Raw genomic sequence first — 21,609 nt, forward strand, 5'->3', positions numbered from 1 at the left:
GCACTCGAGCCAAGCTGCAGCTCCGTGTTGCTCAGCCCCTCCCTCTCTTCCCTGATTGGCTGAGACACAGCCATGGCTGTCAAAGTCACCCAATCAGGAGGGAGAATCCCAGACAGTCGAGGGACTCGTGGACATCGCTGGACAGAGATGGGGCTCAGATAAGTATTAGGGGGTGCTGGGGAGGCTGCTGCACACAGAAGGCTTTTTATCTTAATGCATAGATTGCATTGATTTAAAAAAAAAAAAAAAAAAAAAGTTAGGTACCTGGTAAACTTTTTCTAAGAAGTCTTCCAAAGCAGCATCTGAGAGATAGGCTCCTCCCACCTGAAACACAATAGTCCACCAAAATAAAAATGTCAGTCACACCTGTGTACCTCAGGAATAGTAAAACACCGAAGGAACCTTCAATAAGCTTATTAATCCGCAAAACAATTTTGTATTGTTGTTTAGGGCAGGAAAGGATGCTGTCCTGGAAGATTTCTAAGGAAAAAAAAAAAAAGTTACCAGGTACCTGTTTTCTCTCGTAGTCTTCCAGGGCAGCATCTAAGAGGATGTATCAAGGCATTCTTACTAGGGAAGGGATAAAGTCTGGAGCACCTTGCGACCAAATTTCTGGTCCTGACTGGACAGCTGGTCGAAGCGGTAATGCCTTGCAAAGGTACTGAAGATCGACCAGGTCTCTGCCCTGCAGATCTGCTCTGGTGTTGCCCCGGCCCTTTCTGCGCTTGAGTATGCCCAAGCTCTTGTCGAGTGGGCTTTAACTCTGCTTGGTGGGGCAAGGTTTTGTGCTTGGTAGGCTGTCTGAATAGCAAGCTTTATCCATCTGGCTATCATACTTATTGAAGCACGTTTCCCATTGTTGACTCCTGCGTGGAGAAGGAGTAGTGTGGTCCTTCAAGGTAAGCGATTAGAATTTTCCTTACATCTAGCTTGCTGTATGCATCTCCTTTCTTGCTCTTTATCCAACTTGTAAAGAAGGGGATAACTACATTCTGTGTTCTGTGGAACGTTCAGACTTTTGGTAGAAAAGCTGGGTCTTGGGTGAGGATTCTATCTGTCCGAATCAGACAATAAGGTTCTAATATAGATAAACGCTGTATTTCGCTGACACAAGTGCCACTAGGAGTCCTGTTTTTAGTGTAGGGTATTTATCTGAGCATTCTTCCCATGGTTCAACAGGTGTAGAGAGGAATCCTTTAGGTATTATGGAGAGGTCACATGCTGGGGTTCTGGTGAACTTCGTGGGTCTGACTTTTTTTAAACGAGAGAAGGAATCTTCTTATGGGGGGAGGGGGGGGGGTCTTCTGCCAGCCTAATATCTAGGCAGGAAGATGGGCCGCCACTTGGACCTTCAAATTGTTATGGGAAATGCTGTGGTCTGCTCCTTCTTGTAAGAAATCTAAGGCTGGCCATACACTATACAATTTTCTTGTTCAACTTTCCTTTAGATTTACCAAAACCATATAATATGAGGTCAAACCTAAACACTTTCAATTTGTATGCAATCATGCATGCCCTTGCACTACATAGTTATAGGTAAATCTAAAGGAAATTGAATAAGAAAATTGTATAGTGTATGGCCAGCCTAAGATTGCTGGAATACTCCTTGTCAGGGTCTCCTTTGCTCCCATACCAGAAGACAAAACTTTTTTCGTACTTTCTTGTAGATGGCTCTGGTTACAGGTTTTCTGCTGGCTAAAATGGTGTCTATCACCTTGCTCAACAGACTCTTCCTCTGTAGCCTCACCCTTTCAGGAACCAGGCCGAGAGTTTCCATGACCTTGTGGTTCGGGCGGTTGACTGGCCCCTGCGTTACAAGGTCTGCCATGAAACATTAGATATGGTCGAACACTGAGATTCTTCAAGTGACTCAACTATGATCTCTGGGGCCAATGGGGTGCAATAAGTATCACTATTGCCCTTTCTTCCCTAATCTTTTGTACTACCGTTGGTAATGGAGGGAATGTATAACATAGCTGGTATGCCCAATTTCGGTTGAACGCATCTACACCGATGTTTCCATCTGTGGGGTTCAGGGAGAAGAATTTTGGGAGTTTCGTATTTATTTTTGACACAAACAAATCCACCTCGGGTACCCCCTAGGTATGAATGATCCACAAGAAGTTGGCTTGATTTAAGGACCATTTTGTCTGTTTTATGGCTTTTCATCTTAACAAGTCCGCCAGCATGTTGTCGTTTTCCATTCAGATGTATGACAGAGATGGATCTGATGTTTCTCTCCTGGCGCAAAACAGTGTAGTTTCTGTCAGACTCATTAGACGAGTCTATTTTGATCCCCCTTGTCTGTTCAGGTATGCCACCGTTGTGTTGTTGTCTGACTGAATACAGACATCTTTGTCCTGAATGGCCGGTTGGAATGCTCTTAGCGCCTCCTCTATGGCTTTTAATTTCCTCATGTTTGCGGGTGCTTGGGACCAATCGGGGTTCCATTTTCCTTGTACGCAATGATCCGCCATATGCACTCCCCTTCCCCGAGTGCTGGTATCCGTAGTGATCCGCACCAGATCGGACTGCATGCATCTGCATCCCTGGAGGTAAATCAGTGGGTTGAGCCACATTGGAGAACTCTTTGTTGAACGAGGAACCAAAATATTAATCTCTAGGGATGATGTTTTTTTTTTTTCCTCTTCCGGTGGTATGTGACAAGTCATTTTTTTTTAAGTAGGTTCTCTAGTGCAGATAAAAAAAGCCTCTGCGTGGTCTGTGCCTTTGGGGAGTGTCAACAGGTACTCGGCTGGGGGGACGAGTGGAAAACTATCAAGTAACCTTCTGCTATGGTGCGAAAGAAAAATCCATTAGTTCTGATCTTCCTCCACTAATGAGCAAAGGTCACCAATCTGCCTCCTACCTGGAGACCGTCATTGCTTTTTGTTTCTTGGAATGGAAGGCTTGAGGATAAAGTCTCCCTTGCCTTTTTTGTTTTATTGTGTCCAGCGCTTCCTTGGTCCCGTTTCTTTATTAAATCTCTTGGACTGACGAAAGGGCCCCTGCTTCTTTTTGGTTTGAGGAAACCCTTTATTTTTGGCTGCGGTTCTGTCCAGAACAGTTTCCAAGTTGGGTCTAAACAAATCGCCTGTAAAAGGGATGCCGCATAATCTATTTTTTGGAAGCAATGGCCCCTCCCCATGACTTCAGCCACAGGGCCCTTCTGGCCAAATTAATTAGACCAGTGGTCCTGGCCGATACCCTCACAGCTTCAGCCGAAGCATCTGTGAGGGATGCTGCTGCTCTGGTCCTTACTAACTCTTCTTTTGGGGTTTCTTCTTCTAGCAGCTCTGCAGCCGAGTCAGCCAGACTAGCAGGGTCCTAAGCCATGCAAGTGGAGGCTATGGCCGGATTTAGATTCACTGCTCCAGCTTCCCAAACTCTCCTTAGCAGTGCCTCCATCTTCTTATCAATGGAATCACTGAGTGTCCCAGAGTCGAAGGCTAAGTCCGACTTGTTTGCGACTCTGGGGAGGGAGGCATCTACTTTAGGGTATTTTGCCCAGGATTCCGTATCCTCCTCTGTGAAAGGATATCTGTGCTTAATCGCAGCGGGTGTGAAGAGCTTCTCATGTACTTGTTTTTTTCGGTTGTAAGCCGTTATACATCTTATCGTGTAAGGAAAGCTCTGCGACTTTTTGCTCTTTGATGCCCAGTGTATCTGCTATGGCTCTCTAAAAACTGTCCGTGTCTTCCGAAGGAAAAAAAAAGGGTGCGTTCTGATGCTGGGTCTTCATCATCTGAATCCAGGCAAAGGCCGTCTTCGGATAATGAGCTATCTGAATCGGTTTCCTGCTCCGCTAGGTCCACCTCTTCCTCGCTGCACGAGGGGATTGATGGCTTACTGGAAGATGGGGTACTGCTGTGGCTGGAACCTCCAGCTTTTCTATAGCCAAACTTAGTGGCCCAATCGTGTTATTTCCTTTAAAAAAAAGTTAAGCATGCCTTTAAAGGAACCCCTGTGATTCCTTGACCACCATTTTGTTGATGCATTTTTAGCATAATGGTTTTTTCCATTCTGCAGGAAACCTGTGACCGCAAGAGGCGCATGCCTTGCTACTGGTCTTTGCCCTTTTCTCTTCTGAGGTCTTTGTCTGTAAACAAGCACAAAGGACCCAGTGAGGCAGGTGGTTGCCATACATAAACATAAGTAACAGTTTGTAGTGAGTGGCTTACCTTGGAGTTGTCCTGACAAGCAGGATCTGCAGGGCAGGGTGGAGAAAAATCCGACATGGTCAGCCTCAGGAAAAAAAAAAAAAAAAACTACATTAGGGGCTTTTTAAAGCGGCGTTCCACCCAAATGTGGAACTTCTGCTCATTTGCTTCCCCCTCCCCCCTCCGGTACCCTTCCCCACTTGCGGGAAACAGCGCCGCGGTAAAGTTTGGCCCCCTCCTTCCATCGCCGAGCCAATCTGCATGCGCAGCGTGCTTCGCGCATGACCCGCCCGTGAAGCCGCAAGGCTTCACTGCCAGGTTCCCTTACCGGCAATGGTGGCGGCAGCCGATGCAAACATCGGCTGCAGTGCAAACATCGCTGGACTCCAGGACAGGTAAGTGTCCTAATATTAAAAAAGTCAGCAGCTACAGTAGGTGTAGCTGCTGACTTTTAATTTTTTGAGGGAGCCCCGCCCCCGGCTGACCCCATGCAGGTTGGTGGACATACCTGCACTGCCGTCTGCTTTCCTGGTGTGTTGCTTTAGGGAAGAGTCCATTTGCCCTTTTCACCCTATTTTTCCTTTTTCTTTTCGCTTTGTCTTTTTTTTAAATTGCGCTGCCGCCCCGGAAATGATGAAAGTGGAAGTGCTCTGCTCTGTCGTCCAGCTCTGGGGCTTCCGCCTTTACCAAGATGGCTGCAGACCAGTAGTGCATCACCGGAAGTACAGCGGGGCTTCGGCAAATGATGCCGCCATCTTGCTCCTCCAGCAACGTTGATCGGTTGTTCTGTGATGAGGCTGTTGGCCGGAGGGGCAGCTCATGGTCAGCCGGAGCCCCCAAGAAGCCGGTGACTGAACAGCTGGCTTTACTTCATGTGTAGTGGTCTTCTGGGGCAATGTCACTGACATTTAGTGCGGCTGGGGGGATGGTTGTATACCCCTCCGTAGGGGTGAAACCTCAGGCAGGGGCCAGCTTGCCCGGGTTGCTGCCCCTGACCTGCACAACCCAAAGCCCACTGAACTGGATAGGAGGCTGGCCAGGGAGTCCCCTGCAATTAGAACAGTGAATGGAGAAAAAAAATAAACGTCTGCAGCTCCTGTGGATCCAGAGGAAACGCAATCAAACTGAGGCACACAGGTGCGATGGACATTTTTATAATGGTGGACTATTGTGTTTCCTGTTTCAGGTGGGAGGAGCCTATCTCTCATATGCTGCCCTAGAAGATGATTAGAGAAAAACCTTTACAACAACTTTAACCTCGATTTGTTCTGCAGTGGATATGGTGCTGCACATTTGATCTGTTCTGACACCAACCATTTGATGGCTTAACAGATTGGTAGGGAGCAAAAGCAACTGACAGTTACATGTTGTAGCATGCCTTCAATATCAAAGTTTTGGGAAACAATTAAATTGATAGGTATAAATCCACTGTAAGGCTCCATGTACACGGGACGTTGTTAAAAGTCCCTTTGAATGCTGGAATTTTTAGGACATTTGAAACGTCCGTTCGGTCGCGTTTGTACCCGCGTTTAGCGGCGTTTGCGTTTAGAAGCGTTCCTAGAGGTCAAAAAAATTATTCCCCTTTAAAATGGAAAAACGTGAACGCTAAACGCGGGTCTTCGCGTCCAGACGCGTTCGGACGCGTTTGTGCGTTTGAAACGCCGGGAAACACACGTTCGAACGCAAATAATTGCGTTCTAAAAAAAGTCCCTGAACGCAACTGCCTGCAAATGACTGTAAACGACCCTGTGTACATGGACAGATAAGATAAAATGTAGATGGGTTCAGGGGCTTCTGAAAAAAACGCCCAACTGCTCCTAAACGGCCATTTCCAGCGTCCCGTGTACATGGACCCTTAGCTGTTTAACAGGGGCACTAATACACCTTCAATCTGATCGCACAACCAGACAATCAAATATTTTTTAAAAGTGCCTTTTCTACAGATCAAAAGTTCTCATGCAATGATTATTCCATATGTCTCATGCATGACAAACGTATCTACCATAACAAAGACCTGTGTGACCGCACTGGATGGAGCAGAGATGACAGCTTCATTACCAGGCCACTAGGGACCACATTTCCTGCTCCTCCCCCACCCCCTCCTCCTTCAGCCGATCACAGTTAAATGTTCCATCCCCGGCCAAGCGTATACATGCAGGACATTTTTACAGCATCACATCAAGCTGCATACAGGAGATCCGATATAATGTCTTATAATACGGCAACAGACTCCATTCTACGTGTCTGCCATCCAAATCACACCCTGTATATCAAGTCATCAAACACAATCTGATTTGTGTGGTGAAGAATATTCATGATCCCCTGTATGTACCTGGAGCAGGATCATGCTTCTAGCACAGCCTGTGCTCTCAGGATTATGTCTCTTCTGTAACAATACAGCGGACAGCGTTACACGGACCACCCGGGACCCGGCCTCCTCCAGAATAATGCAGCATCTCCCCAACAACACGCTATTATCTCCATATGCAGCATGTCCCCAACAACACGCTATTATCCCCACCCCTCCACCGTACCCGGATGCACCATGACAACACAAGCTGCAACCACACCATGAGCACTCAGGATCAGACTGGCCTACAAACCAGACCGATACACAAAGGATGACATGCAGATCCAGCACATGGACCCTTCCAGGCCAGTCCACAGTCAGTCTTCTTTGTTACAATGTACATCGTTAATGATGGGATTCCACATCCTATCTAGTTCTGCAATGTCCATCAAATCACCTTGGCTTCGGTCTTCTTATACACATCCTATTACGAGTTATCCTAGGCCCAACCACATAGATAAAATATAAGAAAATCATAAGGATTGCAAACCACCCTAGAGCATGCAGTCTTGTCATACCACCCTAGGAGCATGCAGACTTGTCATACCACCCTAGGAGCATGCAGACTTGTCATACCACCCTAGGAGCATGCAGACTTGTCATACCACCCAATACCACCCTAGGAGCATGCAGACTTGTCATACCACCCTAGAAGCATGCAGACTTGTCATACCACCCTAGAAGCATGCAGACTTGGCATACCACCCTAGGAGCATGCAGACTTGGCATACCACCCTAGGAGCATGCAGACTTGTCATACCACCCAATACCACCCTAGGAGCATGCAGACTTGTCATACCACCCTAGAAGCATGCAGACTTGGCATACCACCCTAGGAGCATGCAGACTTGGCATACCACCCTAGGAGCATGTTAACTGCCATACCACCCAATACCACCCTAGGAGCATGCAGACTTGTCATACCACCCTAGAAGCATGCAGACTTGGCATACCACCCTAGGAGCATGCAGACTTGGCATACCACCCTAGGAGCATGCAAACTGCCATACCACCCAATACCACCCTTGGAGCATGCAGACTTGTCATACCACCCTATACCACCCTAGAGCATGCAGACTTGTCATACCACCCTAGGAGCATGCATACTTGTCATACCACCCTAGGAGCATGCAGACTTGTCATACCACCCTAGGAGCATGCAGACTTGTCGTACCACCCTAGGAGCATGCAGACTTGTCGTACCACCCTAGGAGCATGCAGACTTGTCGTACCACCCTAGAACATGCAGACTTGTCGTACCACCCTAGAACATGCAGACTTGTCGTACCACCCTAGAACATGCAGACTTGTCGTACCACCCTAGAACATGCAGACTTGTCGTACCACCCTAGAACATGCAGACTTGTCGTACCACCCTAGAACATGCAGACTTGTCGTACCACCCTAGAACATGCAGACTTGTCGTACCCCCTAGAACATGCAGACTTGTCGTACCCCCTAGAACATGCAGACTTGTCATACCACCCTAGAACATGCAGACTTGTCGTACCACCCTAGAACATGCAGACTTGTTGTACCACCCTAGAACATGCAGACTTGTCGTACCACCCTAGAACATGCAGACTTGTCGTACCCCCTAGAACATGCAGACTTGTCGTACCCCCTAGAACATGCAGACTTGTCATACCACCCTAGGAGCATGCAGACTTGTCATACCACCCTATGCCACCCTAGGAGCACGCAGACTTGTCATACCACCCTATACCACCCTAGGAGCATGCAGACTTGTCATACCACCCAATACCGCTCTAGGAGCAGCAGACTTGTCATACAACCCTAGGAGCATGCAGACTTGTCATACCACCCAATACCGCTCTAGGAGCAGCAGACTTGTCATACAACCCTAGGAGCATGCAGACTTGTCATACCACCCTAGAGCATGCACACTTGTCATACCACCCAATACCACTCTAGGAGCAGCAGACTTGTCATACAACCCTAGGAGCATGCAGACTTGTCATACCACCCAATACCACTCTAGGAGCAGCAGACTTGTCATACCACCCTAGAGCATGCAGTCTTAATGACAGTATATCTTACACCCATTCCGACTACTACAGATCCTTCATCCTTTATTAAATTGCTCTTCTCACCCCCTTATAATTTGCAGAGGACCCTTCATGAAAGTACACACTCCATCCTGACAAACATCACAATGGACCCATTTCTATCATCACGTACCACAATGATCTTCATTTTAGTACAATACATTCAGTATCCTGGAGGTGGGCAACCTCTAAATGCCAGCTGAGGAGAGACTGCAAATCCCATCTTGTCCCTGTCTCTGGGAGTCCTGCATTTGGCTGTCAAAGAGTATTCCAATACCTCATGGGACTTGTAGTTCCACAACAACTGGAGTGCCGGGGTTGCTGACCCCAATAAATCCATAAATATTAGTAAATTACAATCTGTATCCTAACACACAACACAATGGACCTAAGAAACTGCATCCTCCAACCCACCACAGGTCACCTTGGGATTGATTTACTAAAACTGGAGAGTGCAAAATCTGGTGCAGCTGTGCTTGCTGGCCAATCAGCTTCTAACTTCAGCTTATTTAAATAAGCTTTGACAATAAAACCTGGAAGAGGATTGGTTTCTATGCAGGGTAGCACCAGATTTTGCACGCTTTAGTTTTAGTAAATCATCCCCCTTGTCTCCTATGAGTGCAGACAGCCTATGTCCCATTCATAATCACAGCGTTACTGACATTACATTCCCCCTTACACTGACAGCATATCTATTCCCATTTCATTGAAAGAACATTGACATTCCCCATCCCATCCCATTGACAGCATATATATTCCCCATTCCCATCCCATTGACAGCATATATTTTCCCAATGCTATCCCATTGACAGCATATATATTCCGCAATCCCATCCCATTGACAGCATATACATTCCGCAATCCCATCCCATTGACAGCATATACATTCCCCATCCCAGTCCATTGACAGCATATACATTCCCCATCCCAGTCCATTGACAGCATATACATTCCCCATCCCAGTCCATTGACAGCATATTTATATTCCCCATCCCATTGACAGCATATATATATTCCCCATCCCATTGACAGCATATATATATTCCCCATCCCATTGACAACATATATATTCCCCATCCCATTAACAGCATATATACAGTATTCCCCATCCCATTGACCGCATATATACAGTATTCCCCATCCCATTGACAGCATATATATTCCCCATCCCAGTCCATTGACAGCATATATATTCCCCATCCCACTGAATCTGGTATCCCTGTATGACAATACAGTCTATGTATCCAAGTTGCCCCTTGCACTTTTTCTCCTGTGTGTACAGAAATCTCTTCCCAGATTCCTTATCTCTGTATGACATCACAACATCCTCCTGCATGACATCACAACATCCTCCTGCATGACATCACAACATCCTCCTGCAAACTCCCCATCCATCATCTCTCTACTCTTTTATGGGCAGTATAGCCCCCCACCCACCTTGGATCAGGTCTGATCCTGGACCCGGCATTCTCTGTACACCCATCATGTCTCTTTATGACATCACAGCCTCCCATTACAAATCCCCAGCAATGTCAGATCTATAGGCATAAATCCCCAAGGCTGACCATGCAATTGTCTAGTACAATTTTCCTTTAGATTTACCAAAACCATATAATAATAATAATAATAATATGAGGTCACACCTAAACACCTTCAATTTGTATGTGAATCAGGAAGGCCCTTTCACTACATAGTTGAAGAAAACAAATGGTATAATGTATGGCCAGCTTGTGTATGTTCAATATACAGCATCCCATCCCAATACAATAAAAATATCCCAACACCGCCCAATCCATCACCAGAAATCCTCATCCTGTTACCTCCCCCCATCTCTATAGGAACATCCAGCATCCCCATACAAAGATCCCAGCATTATCCCAATTATAGATATACCCCCCCCCCCCCCCCCATCCATCCTTCATAGTACAGAACCCAATACAGATCCCCACACTGATCCCTCTGCATCCCCCCCCCCCCAATATGACACCCTGTCACCTCACCATACAATATCCTAAACTCCCCAATATGACACCCCCTCCGCATGTAATATTCTGCTCCTCAATATGACACCCTTCAGCAATGCAATACCCTGCACCCCCTCCCATTTAATATCCTCAATTCCCCAATAAGACCCCCCCCCCCCCCCCCGTGCTTCTAGAGAAGTGGAAGGCTCAGCAAGCATATCTTCATGCTACACCGGCTCTGTCAGTCAGGGCACGCTGGGATTTGTGGTTCCCCTCCCCCCAGCCGTACCGTTCTGCGGTCAGTTGTCAGTGCGGCCTCAGCACGGTGATGGTGTTCGGTGTGTCCGGGGAGGGTGAGCCTCCTCCTAGTATCAGGCCCGGAGTCCAGGCCTCTCCTAACTGACAGCCGAAGTTCCGGGGCGCATCCTCTCCGAACACCGGTAACCGCCTCTGTCTGCTGCAAATGGCGAGCTCTCCTCCCCGCCCACAATGCACCGCGCCTGCCTGCTTGCTCGATGACGTCATGGCTGGCAGCGCAATGGAGGAGAGGAGGGGGGAAATGTGACAGCATATGGCTGGCTCTGCACTGACTACTGGAGATCACTGTATGCATGGTGCCTCCCGAGACCCTGTACACATGGAGCATGATGTGTGTGTGTGTCCCCTGTATACATGGAACGTGGTGTGTGTGCCCCCCCCTGTATACATGGAGCATGGTGTGTGTGACCCCCCCCCCCTGTATACATGAAGCATGGTGTGTGCCCCCCCCCCTGTACACATGGAGCATGGTGTGCCCCCCCTGTATACATGAAGCATGGTGTGTGCCCCCCCTGTATACATGAAGCATGGTGTGTGCCCCCCTGTATACATGAAGCATGGTGTGTGCCCCCCTGTATACATGAAGCATGGTGTGTACCCCCCCTGTATACATGAAGCATGGTGTGTACCCCCCCTGTATACATGAAGCATGGTGTGTGCCCCCCCCTGTATACATGAAGCATGGTGTGTGCCCCCCTGTATACATGAAGCATGGTGTGTACCCCCCCTGTATACATGAAGCATGGTGTGTGCCCCCCCCTGTATACATGAAGCATGGTGTGTGCCCCCCTGTATACATGAAGCATGGTGTGTGCCCCCCTGTATACATGAAGCATGGTGTGTGCCCCCCCTGTATACATGAAGCATGGTGTGTGCCCCCCCTGTATACATGAAGCATGGTGTGTGCCCCCCCTGTATACATGAAGCATGGTGTGTGCCCCCCCTGTATACATGAAGCATGGTGTGTGCCCCCCCTGTATACATGAAGCATGGTGTGTGCCCCCCCCTGTATACATGAAGCATGGTGTGTGCCCCCCCTGTATACATGAAGCATGGTGTGTGCCCCCCCCCCCCTGTATACATGAAGCATGGTGTGTGCCCCCCCTGTATACATGAAGCATAGTGTGTGCCCCCCCCCCTGTATACATGAAGCATAGTGTGTGCCCCCCCCTGTATAAATGAAGCATAGTGTGTGCCCCCCCCTGTATACATGGAGCATGGTGTGCCCCCTCCCCCTGTATACATGGAGCATGGTATGTGTCCCCCATACATGAAGCATGGTGTGTTTGTCCCCCCTGTACACATGGAGCAGGGTATGTGCCCCCCCCCCATATGTGAAGTGTCCCCCCCCCCCTGTACACATGGAGCATAGTGTATGTGTGTGTCCCCCTTGTACACATGGAGCATGGTGTGTGCCCCCCGTATACATGGAGCGCCCCCCCCCCCCTGTATACATGGAGCATGGTGTGTGCCCCCCGTATACATGGAGCGCCCCCCCTGTATACATGGAGCATGGTGTGTGTCCCCCCCCTGTATACATGGAGCATGGTGTGTGTGCCCCCCTCACCTGTATACATGGAGGGCCCCCCCCTTATATATGGAGCATGGTGTGTATCCTCCACTTTATACATGGAGCGTGGTGTGTGTCATCCCCCCTGTATACATGGAGCGTGGTGTGTGCCCCCCTGTATACATGGAGCGTGGTGTGTGCCCCCCGCCTGCATGCATGGTGCGTCCCCCCCCTGTATACATGGAGTATGTATACCCCCCCCCCCCAGAAACCCTGCATACATGGTGCTGGTGTCCCTGAAGACCCTGCATACATAGAGAATGGTTCTGGTATCCCCCCTTGGAGACCCTGCATACATGGAGCATGGTGCTGGTGCCCCTGAAGTCCCTGAATGCATGGAGCTGGTGTCCCACCCACCTGTATACATGGAGCATGGTGCGCCCCCCTGATTACATGGAGCTTGGTGTGTGTCCCCCCCCCCCGAGCATGGTTCTGGTGTCCCCCCTTTGGAGACCTTGTATACATAGAGCATGGTGCAGGTGGTTCCCCCCCCCCCCCCCCGGAGACTCCCTGTATTCATGGTACTGGTGTTCTCCCTCCCCAGAGGAGCCCCTCTATGCATGGATCATGATGCCAGTGTCCCCCCCCTGGAGACCCCTTGTATACATGGTGCTGGTGTCCCCCCTTGAGACCCTGTGTGCATGGTGCTGGTGTCTCCCCTTGTATAGATAGAGCATTGTACTGATGTCCCCTCTGGAGACCCTGTATACATGGAGGATGGTGCTGATGTCCCACTCTGGAGACCCTGTAAACATAGATCATGATGTTGGTGTCACCCCCCTCCTTGGACACCCTGTATACATAGAGCACAAAGTTGGTGCTGCCCCCCCGGAGACCCTATATACAGGGAGCATGGTGCTGGTGCCCCCCCCCCCCAGAGACCCTATATATATATATATATATATATATATATATATATATACACAGTTGCAAGAAAAAGTATACAATCCTTCAACCTCATTTTGTGTTTTGTTTAGAAAAAGTATGTGAACCCTTTGGAATGATATGGATTTCTGCACAGATTGGTCATAAAATGTGATCTGATCATCATCTAAGTCACAACAATAGACAATCACAGTCTGCTTAAACTAATAACACACAAAGAATGAAATGTTGCCATGTTTTTATTTAAACATTCACAGTGCAGGTGGAAAAAGTATGTGAACCCTTGTATTTAATAACTGGTTGAACCTCCTTTGGCAGCAATAACTTCAACCAAACGTTTCCTGTAGTTGCAGATCAGACGTGCACAACGGTCAGGAGTCATTCATGACCATTACTCTTTACAGAACTGTTTCAGTTCAGCAATATTCTTGGGATGTCTGGTGTGAATCGCTTTCTTGAGGTCATGCCACAGCATCTCAATCAGGTTGAGGTCAGGACTCCCACTGGGCCACTTCAGAAGGCGTATTTTCTTCTGTTTAAGCCATTCTGTTGTTGATTTACTTCTATGCTTTGGGTCATTCTCCTGTTGCAACACCCATCTTCTGTTGAGCTTCAGCTGGTAGACAGATGGCCTTAAGTTCTGCAAAATGTCTTGATAAACTTGGGAATTCATTTTTCCTTCGATGATAGCAATCCGTCCAGGCCCTGACGCAGCAAAGCAGCCCCAAACCATGATGCCCCCACCACCATACTTCACAGTTGGGATGAAGTTTTGATGTCGGTGTGCTGTGCCTCTTTTTCACCACACATAGTGTTGTGTGTTTCTTCCAAACAACTCAACTTTGGTTTCATCTGTCCACAGAATATTTGCCAATACTGCTGTGGAACATCCAGGTGCTCTTGTGCAAACTGTAAATGTGCAACAATGTTTTGTTTGGACAGCAGTGGCTTCCTCTGTGGTATCCTCCCATGAAATCCATTCTTTCTTAGTGTTTTACGTATTGTAGATTAGCTAACAGGGATGTTAGCATTTGCCAGTGACTTTTGTAAGTCTTTAGCTGACACTCTAGGATTCTTCTTCACCTCATTGAACAGTCTGCGCTGTGCTCTTGCAGTCATCTTTACAGGACGGCCACTCCTAGGGAGAGTAGCAGCAGTGCTGAACTTTCTCCATTTATAGACAATTTGTCTTACCATGGACTGATGAACAGCAAGGCTTTTGGAGATACTTTTATAACCCTTTCCAGCTTTATGCAAGTCAACAATTCTTAATCATAGGTCTTCTGAGAGCTCTTTTGTGCGAGGCATCATTCACATCAGGCAATGCTTCTTGTGAAAAGCAAACCCAGAACTGGTGTGTGTTTTTTATAGGGCAGGGCAGCTGTTCCCCAGCAGCATGCTCTGGTGTTCCCCAGAGACCCTGTATGGCTAGAGCATGGTGCTAGTGTCCCCTCTGCAGGCCCTGTATACATGGAGGATGGTGCTGGTGTCGTCCCACCCTGGAGACCCTGTATGCATGGTGCTGGTGTACCCCCCCCCCCCGGAGACCCCTGTATACATCATACCAGTGTACTCTCCCAGAGGACCCCCTCTATACATGGATCATGATGCCAGTGTCCCCCCTCCCTGGAGACCCCCTGTATACATGGTGCTGGTGTCCCCCCCTGGAGAACCTGTATACACGGAGCATGCTGCTGGGGACCCTGAGTAATTGGTACTGGTGTGTCCCCCCCCCCCCCCCAGAGACCCTATGTGCATGGTGCTGTTGTCCCTGGAGACCCTGTAAACATGGTGCTGGTGTCCCCCCTCCCTTCCCCCCGAGACCCTTTATACATGGAGCATGGTGCTGGTCCCCCCCTGGAGACCCTGTATACATGGTGCTGGTGTCCCCCCTTGGAGATTCTGTATACATGGAGCATGGTGCTGGTGTCCCTGGAGACCCTGAATATATGGAGCATGCTGCTGGTGTCCCTGGAGACCCTCTACACATGGAGCATGGTGCTGGTGTCCCCCCTGGAGACCCTGTATACATGGAGCATGCTGCTGGTGTCCCTGGAGACCCCGTATACATGGTGCTGGTGTCCCCCCTTGGAGACCATGTATACATTGAGCATGGTGCTGGTGTCCCTAGAGACCCTGTATTTTTGGAACATGGTGCTGATGTCCCCCCTGAAGACCCTGTATACATGGAGCATGGTGCTGGTGTCACCCCTGGAAACCCTGTATACATGGTGCTGGTGTCCCCCCTTGAAAACCCTGTATACATTAAGCATGGTGCTGGAGACCCTGCATTTTTGGAGCATGGTGCTGTTGTCCCCACTTTATATATGGAGCATGCTGCTGGTGTCCCTGGAGACACTACATATAGAACATGGTGCTGGTGTCCCCCCTGAAGACCCTGTATACATGGAGCATGGTGCTGGTGTCCCCCTGGAGACCCTGTATACATGGAGCATGGTGCTGATGTCCCCAGGGACCCTGTATACATTAAGCCAAAGATGATTTAAAGAGTCATTGTAATCATTTCATGAAGATTTTTCTTTTGTGTGTTCAAAAAAATCAAAAGTTTTTGCTTCGACCAATTCAAAATTTATCGATTTGAAATGGTATATTCGAAGAAAATTCGAAAAAGACATAAAATGAATCCAGAATATACAGTATACACAGAGGTCAGGAGTAAGTAATGCAGAGTTCATGGTCCAGGAGTAAGTGATGCAGAGTTCAGGGGCCAGGAGTAAGTGATGCAGAGTTCAGGGGCCAGGAGTAAGTGATGCAGAGTTCAGGGGCCAGGAGTAAGTGATGCAGAGTTTAGAGGTCAGGAGTAAGTGACACAGATTAGGCATGAGGAGTAAGTGGTGCAGAGTTCAGGAATCAGTAGTAAGTGACACAGAGGTCAGGAGTAAGTGATGCCAAATTCAGGGGTCAGAAGTAAGTTATACAGAGTTCAGGGGTCAGTAGTAAGTAATGCAGAGTTCAGGGGTCAGTAGTAAGTAATGCAGAGTTCAGGGGCCAGGAGTAAGTGATGCAGAGTTCAAGGGCCAGGAGTAAGTGATGCAGAGTTCAAGGGCCAGGAGTAAGTGATGCAGAGTTCAAGGGCCAGGAGTAAGTGATGCAGAGTTCAGGGGCCAGGAGTAAGTGATACAGTGTTCAGGGGCCAGGAGTAAGTGATGCAGAGTTTACGGCTGAGGAGTAAGTGGTGCAGAGTTCAGGGATCAGTAGTAAGTAATGCAGAGTTCAGGGGCCAGGAGTGGGTGATGCAGAGTTCAGGGGCCAGGTGTAAGTGATGCAGAGTTCAGAGTAGTTCAGAGGTCAGGAGTAAGTGACACAGAGTTTAGGGAAGAGGAGTAAGTGGCGCAGAGTTCAGGGATCAGTAGTAAGTGACACAGAGGTCAGGAGTAAGTGAAGCAGAATGCAGAGGCCAGAAGTAAGTTATACAGAGTTGTCATGGTCTTACCTTCTTGCTGTTCTCCTTCGTTTGACATGTGCTGGCGGCCATCTTGGTTTCTGGGTTTCTTGTAGCCTCCCACCCTGCGGCTCCTCCTTCCCACTGGGAGGAGCTGGATGCCTAGCTCATATATATAGGAGGTCTGTGGCTTCAGTTCCCTGCTTGGTCCTCCTGTGTTCACATGCTACTAAGACTGCTGCTACTTCTGGTTCCTGTTCCTGGCTTCGTCTGACTACCCTGTTGGTTCCTGATCCTGGCTTCGTCTGACTACCCTGTTGGTTCCTGATCCTGGCTTCGTCTGACTACCCTGCTGGTTCCTGACCCCTGGCTTCGCAAAGACTCTGCATCGGTTTCGCCATCCGTTTGGACTTTTGCTTTATAGCTTGTTTTTCAATAAAGCTGTCTTATTTTCACTTATCTGTTGTTGTACGTCTGGTTCATGGTTCCGTGACATTAGGACCAAGCCATGAATTCTGATGGTACAGGGCCATCCTCGCTACCCACGCTGGTTGCCAGACTTGATCAGCAGGATCACCTGTTGGGTCGGTTCGCCGTGGCGTTGCAAACCCTGCTTGAACGCACGGTACCACAGGCCACGAATTCTGACGGTACAGGGCCATCCTCACTACCCACGCTGGTTGCCAGACTTGATCAGCAGGATCACCTGTTGGGTCAGTTCGCCGTGGCGTTGCAAACCCTGCTTGAACGCACGGTTCATTTCGCTCCCGTTGCCGATGGGTCGGTTGTCGCTCCTGGGTCCGCTCCTACTGCCGCTCCGGTTGTTGCGCCTGAGTCTACCCCGACACCTGTTGTTGCGCCCGCGGTGTTTCGGGGTATGTCCGGTTCTGCCCCCCTTCCACAGCGCTTTGGGGGAGAGCCAACTCAGTGCCGAGGTTTCCTTAACCAGGTGGGCATTTATTTCGAGTTGCTGCCACATGCCTTTCCTACTGAGAGATCAAAGGTGGGCTTCTTAATCTCGCTGCTCTCGGACAAGGCCTTGGCCTGGGCCAGCCCTTTATGGGAGAACAACAATCCGGTGGTTGCCGAGTTTTCCGGTTTTGTTGCTTCTCTTCGGAAGGTATTCGATGTGCCGGCTCGTGCTGCCTCTGCTGCGAAGCTCCTTATGTCCATCAGACAGGGTTCACGATCCGTAGCTGAATACGCCATTGAGTTTCGTACCCTGGCAGCAGAGGTGGGCTGGAATAATGAGGCTCTGGTCGCTGCTTTCTCTCATGGTCTCTCGGACGCCTTGAAGGATGAGGTTGCAGCTAAGGACCTACCAGTGGAGCTCGAGTCTCTTATTTCTTTTCTGATTTTGATTGACACCAGACTCAGGGAGAGACCTTCCTTTAAGGAGAGTCTGCGGAGGCCTCCTAACAGATTGGCGCCTACCTTTGTTGTCCCACCCGTGCCTCCCTCTCCTCCCACGCCTCCTGGGGATGACTTGTCTGGGGGTGAACCCATGCAGCTGGGGTTTGCTCGCCTGTCCGAGGGGGAGAGGGTACTCCGAAGACGCGAGGGCCGATGCATGTACTGTGGTCTCGGTGGGCATTTTCGGTTGGCATGTCCGAACCGTCCAGGGAAACGCTCGCACCTGAGATCCTGTCGGGGGCAGATCTTGGGTGGAGTCTCCTCGTCCCCGGTTTCCCGTGTTGACAAACCACTGATCACTGTTGTCCTTTCCTGGGTCGGGGGCTCGGTGACGACCCAGGCGTTGGTGGACTCTGGTGCTGGTGGTTTGTTCATTGATAGTGTGTTCGCTGCCGCCAATTCCATTCCTCTGCAGGCTCGAGGTTCTCCTCTGGCTCTTGAGGCGATAGACGGCAGACCCCTTCTGCCGCCACACGTGACTCATGAGACCCTTCCAGTGGGGTTAGCCATTGGTGCCGTCCACAGAGAGTCGGTCTGCTTCCAGGTTATTTCGTCTCCACACTACTCGGTGGTCTTGGGGTACCCCTGGCTCCAGAAGCATAATCCGATTTTCGATTGGAGATCGGCCGAGATCCTCTCGTGGTCACCGCAGTGTGGGACTAGTTGCATCCATGGGCCTGTCAAGTTGCTGTGTACTTCCTCTGACTCTCTGTTGCCCCCTGAATACGAGGAGTACCGGGATGTATTCGATAAGGTGCGCGCGGTTGCCCTACCTCCGCACCGCCCATACGATTGTGCCATCGAGTTACAATCTGGTGCCGTTCCTCCTCGTGGCAAAGTCTATCCACTGTCGGTAGCGGAGAATGAGGCCATGGAGGAGTACGTGAGGGAGGCGCTTTCACGTGGACACATTCGCAAATCCTCGTCCCCGGCAGGGGCTGGATTTTTCTTTGTGAAAAAGAAGGGCGGTGAGTTGAGGCCTTGCATCGATTACAGGGGTCTCAATCGCATCACGATCAAGAACGCTTACCCGATACCCTTGATTTCCGAGCTGTTCGATCGCCTTAAAGGGGCCACGGTCTTTACCAAACTTGACCTGAGGGCGGCATATAACCTCGTAAGGATCAAGGCGGGCGATGAGTGGAAGACCGCGTTTAACACCAGGACCGGTCATTATGAATCCTTGGTTATGCCCTTTGGGCTGTGCAATGCGCCCGCAGTCTTTCAGGAATTCATCAACGATGTTTTCCGTGACCTGTTGCAGCAGTGTGTGGTGGTCTACCTGGATGACATCTTGGTATATTCTGAGTCCATGGAGACCCACATTCTGGATGTCAAACGAGTGTTGCAACGGTTACGAGAGAACAAGCTGTTCGGTAAGCTTGAGAAATGCGAATTTCACCGATCCCAGGTAACCTTCTTAGGTTACATCATTTCCGCTGAGGGGTTCTCCATGGATCCTGAGAAGGTTTCGGCTGTCTTACAGTGGCCCCAGCCCAGTGGTCTTCGCTCCCTGCAGCGCTTTTTGGGCTTCGCCAATTATTATCGGAAGTTCATCAGGGACTTTTCCATGCTAGCCAAGCCTCTCACGGATCTGACCAGGAAGGGCAGTAATTCCCAGGTCTGGCCGCCCGAGGCCATCCGAGCTTTTGAGGCTCTAAAGTCCGCCTTTGTGTCGGCTCCGATTCTGTCGCATCCCAACCCTGGGTTGCCCTTTGTCCTCGAGGTGGACGCGTCTGAGACGGGAGTAGGCGCCCTTCTGTCTCAGCGTAGAACACCAGAGGGTCCTCTGCTTCCTTGTGGGTTTTACTCCCGGAAACTGTCTTCCGCGGAGTGCAACTACCAGATTGGTGACAGGGAGTTATTGGCCATCGTGCAGGCTCTTAAAGAATGGAGGCACTTGCTCGAGGGTTCGGTGGTTCCGGTCCTCATCCTGACGGACCACAAGAATCTGACCTACCTCTCTGAGGCCAAGAGATTGACACCACGTCAGGCCAGATGGGCTCTGTTCTTGTCACGTTTTAATTACGTGGTCTCCTACCTACCCGGTTCCAAGAACATCAGGGCTGATGCCTTATCACGGCAGTACTCCGACCTGTCCAGGGAGGAGTCGATTCCGACTTCGGTCATACCTCCGAATCAGATCCTGGCTGCCATTCGCACCAGCCTGACCTCTCCCCTGGGTGAGCAGATTTTGGCGGCTCAATCTGGTGCTCCCTCTGGGAGACCCAACGGCAGATGTTTTGTGCCTGAGGAGTTGCGCACTCGGTTGTTGCGAACCTACCATAACTCCAAGACCGCGGGGCATCCTGGAAAGAATCAGCTGTCCTGGGCTGTTTCACGTCTGTTCTGGTGGCCTTCCCTACGTTCCGACATCGCCGCATATGTAGCGGCATGCTCCGTTTGTGCCCAGAGTAAGTCCCCTCGGCACCTTCCGTTGGGCCTTCTGCAACCCTTAGCCACCGGGGAGCGCCCATGGTCACACCTGGGGATGGATTTCATTGTGGACCTCCCTGCATCCCGAGGCCATACGGTCATTCTCATGATTGTGGATCGGTTTTCCAAAATGTGTCACTGTTCCTCTCAAGAAGTTACCCTCTGCACAGGAGTTGGCCACGATTTTTGCCAGGGAGGTCTTCCGGTTGCACGGTTTGCCCAAGGAGATTGTGTCGGATCGGGGGAGTCAGTTTGTGTCCAGGTTCTGGCGCGCCTTTTGCTCCCAGTTGGGGATTCATCTCTCCTTCTCCTCGGCCTACCACCCTCAGTCCAATGGGGCCGCAGAACGATCCAATCAGGCCTTGGAGCAATTCCTTCGTTGCTATGTCTCCGATCACCAAGACAATTGGGTTGACCTCCTGCCTTGGGCTGAGTTTGCCAGGAACACGGCGGTGAACTCTTCCTCTGGGACGTCTCCCTTCATGGCCAACTATGGGTTCCAACCTGCCGTGTTACCGGAGGTATTCTCTCCCCAGGATATTCCGGCTGTGGAGGATCACCTTTCCGTCCTACGTGCTTCTTGGGTACAGATCCAGAAGTCCCTTGAGGTCTCTGCGCAGCGCCAGAGACTCCAGGCTGATCGCAGACGAGCGCCTGCTCCTTCCTACCAGGCCGGAGACCGTGTATGGTTGTCCACCCGCAACCTCAACCTTCGAGTGCCCACTCCCAAGCTGGCGCCTCGCTTTGTTGGTCCCTTCCGAGTGCTTCGCAGGGTAAACCCGGTAGCCTATGCCCTTGCGCTTCCTCCTGGCATGCGGATCTCCAACGTGTTTCATGTCTCCCTGTTGAAGCCTCTGGTGTGTAATCGTTTCACTTCCTCGGTTCCTCGGCCTCGTCCGGTCCGAGTGGGCAATCGTGAGGAGTATGAGGTGAGCAATATCCTGGACTCACGCCTGGTCCGCGGTCGGGTGCAGTTTTTGGTTCATTGGCGTGGTTATGGTCCAGAGGAGCGTTCCTGGGTTCCCTCCGCAGATGTCCATG

At 50.1% G+C, this 21,609-nt stretch overlaps 1 protein-coding gene across 7 annotated transcripts in view; it reads right to left on the reverse strand.

Annotated features, from left to right (window-relative positions):
• KLC1 (kinesin light chain 1) overlaps nucleotides 1-10,970 on the reverse strand; it is a 144,502-nt gene extending 133,532 nt beyond the window's left edge. For 6 of the 7 annotated variants that reach the window (XM_082275554.1, XM_082275555.1, XM_082275551.1 and 3 more), the window contains exon 1: nucleotides 10,833-10,970. The gene's annotated coding sequence lies outside the window, so the exon portion shown is untranslated. Of the gene's footprint in view, nucleotides 1-6,492; nucleotides 6,633-10,832 lie in introns of those variants that run through there. The other variant, XM_082275552.1, reaches the window with a different exon arrangement.
• Nucleotides 10,971-21,609: the final 10,639 nt, after the last annotated feature.

The sequence above is a fragment of the Pelophylax lessonae genome, assembly GCF_965119305.1.
Source record: "Pelophylax lessonae genome assembly, chromosome: 13".
Lineage (NCBI taxonomy): Eukaryota > Metazoa > Chordata > Amphibia > Anura > Ranidae > Pelophylax > Pelophylax lessonae.